The following is a 5,777-nucleotide window of genomic DNA, read 5'->3' on the forward strand; positions in this document are numbered from 1 at the left end:
TGACTGTGGGCAAAGTGGACACAGAGCTGGGTGATTTGTCCATGTCAAGCAATGAGAGAGATGACAAACCAGGTCTAAGACCCTTGTCAGAAGTCTTTCTAGAATAACAGAGACATCATTCAAGAACAATCCCTCCAGGACAAGAAGAGATGACCAACTGGGCAGAGAGTGTGCCTTTATTTTGGTGCTGGGAAGAACTGTTTATGACAGAAGGATCACTTCCTGTGTTTCTCATGCCAACAGTCATGAATCCTCGAATGGCACATGCTGGGAGGAAGTGAGGACTCATGTCCATTCATTTATTCTAACAAGAGCCAAGTTTTTATTCACTCATTTCTTGCATTTGATGATATCTTTAGCCTGAGAGTTTTTACCAGAATCCTTAACTACCACACAAGTGCAACCAACCACTTTAAGGGGTTTTCCCTTTCTGTCAATTTTTCAGAGGACCTACCCATCTCCCTAGCTTTTTGTTGTCATCAATATTAATGAGGTTGGTTTGGGGTCTCCACCAACTTGACATACACAGGGTCATCACAGATAGAAGCAAGCTCACTCAGATGGTTTTGGCCTTTGTCTAGGCTTTGGCAGCTCCTCGAATTCCATGTTAGGCCATCATGGATGAGGCCAGTCTTCCACACCTCTTGTAAAGTAGTATTAACATCCATTGCCTCTCCAGCTGCAGTGCCTCCCTCAGCCATGGCCATGGTGGTGGGCTCCAGGTGGGTAGCAGGTGAGTTACAAATGGAGCCAAATCCTGAATGTCCCTGAGCTGCTGCTTCTGTGCGGCTGGGCAGCGGCAGGGAAAGAATCAGTGCCTTTTAATGTGAATTTGTTAACAACCTTCTTGAGTTTACTTTTTCAACTGTAAGTGCAAGGGTAGCAATACTCTACTTGTAAAAAGGCATTTTGTAGAGAGAAATAATAATTACTATTGCTACAAAGTTCTAACGAGGACAGGGTGAGGTACACTTTGACTTCTGAGATAAGTCTTAAGGAGAACCCAGAGCTCTTTGAGTTCTGTTATCAGGAGCCTCTTCTGAACACCCAGTACTGGGCAGAGAGTGTGCCTTTATTTTGGTGCTGGGAAGAACTGTTTATGACAGAAGGATCACTTCCTGTGCTTCTCATGCCAACAGTCATGAATCCTCGAATGGCACATGCTGGGAGGAAGTGAGGACTCATGTCCATTCATTTATTCTAACAAGAGCCAAGTTTTTATTCACTCATTTCTTGCATTTGATGATATCTTTAGCCAGAGATTTTTTACCAGAATCCTAACTACCACACAAGTGCAACCAACCATTTTAAGGGGTTTTCCCTTTCTGTCAGTTTTTCAGAGGACCTACCCATCTCCCTAGCTTTTTGTTGTCATCAATATTAATGAGGTTGGTTTGGGGCCTCCACCAACTTGACATACACAGGGTCATCACAGATAGAAGCAAGCTCACTCAGATGGTTTTGGCCTTTGTCTAGGCTTTGGCAGCTCCTCGAATTCCATGTTAGGCCATCATGGATGAGGCCAGTCTTCCACACCTCTTGTAAAGTAGTATTAACATCCATTGCCTCTCCAGCTGCAGTGCCTCCCTCAGCCATGGCCATGGTGGTGGGCTCCAGGTGGGTAGCAGGTGAGTTACAAATGGAGCCAAATCCTGAATGTCCCTGAGCTGCTGCTTCTGTGCGGCTGGGCAGCGGCAGGGAAAGAATCAGTGCCTTTTAATGTGAATTTGTTAACAACCTTCTTGAGTTTACTTTTTCAACTGTAAGTGCAAGGGTCTGAGGGCTCATCCCCAGTGTGGGGTGTGCAGGAGGCAGCTGATCGATGATTCTCTCTCATCAGTGATGTTTCTATCTCTCTCTCTCTCTCCCTCTCCCTTCCTCTCTGAAATCAATAAAGATATATAAAAATAAAGTACAGAGGCTTCAGTCTATGTCCTTTTCTCCTTTCTTGACTTAAACCAGTGTAATTTGTTAATTGTAGAACTAGAGATAAGTAAAAAAATATGACATACAATACAAGCCATAAAAATTACCCATGACCCCACCAGCCAGAAGTAACCTTAATATGAAACTTAATTAGTATAGCATTATACTGAGAGGAGGCATGTTTTTTACTTAATTTTTAATCAGAGGGTCCATGACCCTCTCCTTGGGTTTGATTAATTTGCTAGAACAGCTCACAGAACTTAGGAAAAACAGTTTACTTATTATAAAGGACATGACTCAGGCACAGCCAGATGGAAGATATGGGGAAAGGGGTGTGTAGCTTCCCCACCCTGTCTGGGCACCCGCCCACATGTTCACCAGCCCAGAAGTTCTCTGAATCCTGTACCTTAGGGATTTTTATGGAGGCTTCATTATGTAGGCATGATTTAGGCATGATTGACTAAATCATTGGCCATTCAGGATTAAACTCAATTTCCAGCCTCTGGCTCCCCTACCGGGAGGTCCAGGGTGATGAGAGTGGAGTTGAAAGTTCCCACGTTCTAATTCAGTGATTTTCAGTTTAGATGCACCACACATGGTGTATGGCCAGAATTTTAAAAACATGAAATACCTGACCATTTAATTAGGGGCACTGACCTCTTTTCTTTAGATTGTCAAAATAAAAAATGACAACAGCTAACACAATAATAGTCGTCTGGTGTGAATGAATCAAAATCATCCCTATTTTTTGTCAGATCAGCAAAAAATATAATTTTTGATGTGCTGCAGAATTTTAGTAATTGGCTTATGTGTGCCATGAGATGAAAAGGGTTGAAAATCACTGCTCTAATCGCATGGTTGGCTCCCTTGGCAATCAGCTCCCATCCTGTCTAGGGGTTTTCCAAAAATCACCTCATTAACATAAACTCAGGGCTGGTTGAAAGCAGTTGTTATGAATAACCAGACCCTCTTTTTACCTTCATCATCCTGGAACTATTTCAGAAATTGGAGCTATATGAGGGCAAAATACCAAATATTAAAACAAAAGGTACTCCAGCTCTCTTATTACTTAGAATATTACAGGGCTTTCAGGAGCTGTGTGGCAGGAGCAGAATGCAGATCAAATATATGGATTTCTTATTCTAAATCACAATGTCACAGATGGACAGATTCTTCCTAAAAATAAAATTGGCTCTTTTGTTTATAATAACACCTTCATTTGTTGAGGGTTTTGTAGGGTGGGTTTTTTTGTTCGTTTGCTTTTGTTTTGGGGGCATGTGCTTTGAAGCAAGTCTAGTAGGAGAAAAAAATAAAGAATTCAGTGGCTGTGCACAAGAAAGCAGCAGTAATTTAGGAGTGTGTCGCGTGGAAGCTCAGGCAGGAGGATATTTGAGGTCCTTGGACACTTAGGGAAGGGATGGAAGAGAATGATCTGCAAAGGTCATGGGTCAACAGGTAAGCTGCCCCAGAGGCAGGTGGAGTTGGCACAGGGACTGTAAAATGTCAAATATTCTATTTTCTTTTATTTTATTTTAAAATATATTTTTATTTATTGCAGAGAGGAAAGGAGAAGGATAGAAACATCAATGATGAGAGAGAATCATTAATCAGTTGCCTCCTGCACGCCCCACACTGGGGATCAATCCCACAACCCAGGCATGTGCCCTGTCTGGGAATCAAACTGTGACCTCCTGGTTCATAGGTTGATGCTCAACCACTGAGCCACACTGGCCGGGCTCAAATATTCTATTTCAAATTAACGTCTGTGCAGCACTGAGCCTGCTGCTGCCCCGCTGCCATTGCTCTTTGTTCTCCTCAGCCTTTAGGAAAGCTCTATCACCCAGGATGCCCTAACGCTGGTGATGCTTTGTGGCAGGGAAGGAGCTGCTTGAGCCATGTTTGCAGTGTGCAGTGGACTGCAGAAACATTTATTTCTGTCTGCTGTCTTTTTCTGGTAAATGGGGTAACATCACTCCTTTCCACTGGAGAATGTCTTCTTCATTGAAGTGTCCTGGAAGAGCAGTTCATCACAGTGCCCCAGATTCCCCACCCCATTCTGAGCTAGACATGACCCAGGCTGGCCAATTACAATTCATATCCCTTTGCACACAGGGACTGAACAAAGGCATGGGCTCTTGACCTCAGCGGGGTCAGGGTTAGTTCTCTAATAGTCTCCTGCACAGACAGTTGTGGAGATGGAGGGCTGGAGCCTTGGGCAGCCATCTACCCAGACACGTAGAGAAGGCCACTCTGTAATGTGAGAGCATGAAGCCAGGCAGAGATGGGAGTTGGAAAGAAAGACCAGGTCCCGGTTTCCACTCTTCCCTTGGGCTACCCCAGCCTTCCTGGCTCTGTGAACTAATGCATTCCCTTCCCAGTGTACGTCTGTCATTTGCAAGGAGAATCCTGACTAACGGCAGAGTGAAGAAAAGTAGAGAAGAATTCATCAAAGGAGGAGTGCCAGCCACGAGAGTAAGCATCCAGAAGAAACAGGACTATGTAGGCCAATAAACCCTGAAAATAATTGGGCAGAAAAGCAGGCTTTTCTCAGTTGACAGAGATTGAGAAAACTTACTTTTGCAAACCTAAGGAAAAGATGATGAGTAGATTATTAATACATATCAAGTATGTACTTTTCTGAGCTATGTACAAGTGTATGGTAGATAGGAGTTGTCACCTTCTTGGGGACACCTTGCTACATTCTCTTAATCTTTGTCATCTCCATTTAGAAATCTGGTTCCATATTATTCCACTGTCCACTAAACAGTCACTTAAAAACCTCATGCCAACTGTTTCAAATGCATCCCTGCCCAAACTCAGTGCCAAGGTAACTAGCAATAACAATGGTAATAAGAAAAATAATTTGAAACTTCACATTCTTTCCCCATGATGGAAATACTGAGAACTGAGAGGCAGTGAAGTGAACATACGTCAGGCAAGGATCTGGGACACCAGCCACTGCTTATGTTGGCAAGACAGGAGAATAAGATCTTCTGATTTTATGAAGCCTGGCGCTGTGATGTGTGGTTTATAGTAAAAACAACTGCAGGCATGAAGAAATGGGGATTTCTAGAGCCCTTCTCCCCTCACCTTCACCAGCAGTTACCCTCCTATTTCAGCACAGCTGCACTGGGGATGTGCCCCTTGTCAGCATAAGTTTCAGTGTACCTTCTATAAGAATTTACCATTTGCACTTAAAACATAAGAAACATTGGATTTAAACCTCAATCTAACTACTAAAGGCAGTGACAAACTGACTCATGGTTCATATGACTCATCCTTTGAGTTCCAGATTAGCAATGCAGAAGGAGTTTCTTTCTCTTTCCTCCAGATGGGAGCTCCTCTCCCTGCTCCTTTTTTTTTTTTTTTATGGGAACTTGACACCATCTGGGAGTAAAGAAGGCAAATTTCTGGGGATAATGATCTTAAAGATAAGAATCCTCAGAGGCATAGGAACTATAATCCAGAAGCATAAGATTCAATCTGGATACAGAAGTGTGTTCACATGTGAGAAGGAAAATGCACCTGAATGTTGACATGACCAGAGGGGAGAGCTGAGGCAGAGGTTCTGTTTGTCCCTCAGGCGGTCTCTCCTTCTGTAGTTTTATCTGAGGAGATGGCTGCCTAGCTAAAGACTAATTTTTTCACCTCTCATATAGGCGGGTTTTTAGCCAGCCTACAATCACCTCTGCCCCCTGGTCATCACACATTTTTATTGTCACATAGATTCATTCTTGATACAGAAGTGTGTTCACATGTGAGAAGGAAAGTGCACCTGAATGTTGACATGACCAGAGGGGGGTGCTGAGGCAGAGGTTCTGTTTGTCCCTCAGGCGGTCTTTCCTTCTGTA

General features: G+C 43.4%; 2 pseudogenes; both read right to left on the bottom strand.

Moving 5' to 3' along the window:
- Nucleotides 1–330: 330 nt before the first annotated feature.
- Nucleotides 331–701, bottom strand: LOC102769180 (annotated as a pseudogene).
- Nucleotides 702–1,226: 525 nt separating this feature from the next.
- Nucleotides 1,227–1,596, bottom strand: LOC102769480 (annotated as a pseudogene).
- Between the last annotated feature and the right edge of the window lie 4,181 nt (nt 1,597–5,777).

This window comes from Myotis davidii, unplaced genomic scaffold (assembly GCF_000327345.1).
Source record: "Myotis davidii unplaced genomic scaffold, ASM32734v1 scaffold173, whole genome shotgun sequence".
In the NCBI taxonomy this organism is placed as follows: Eukaryota; Metazoa; Chordata; class Mammalia; order Chiroptera; family Vespertilionidae; genus Myotis; species Myotis davidii.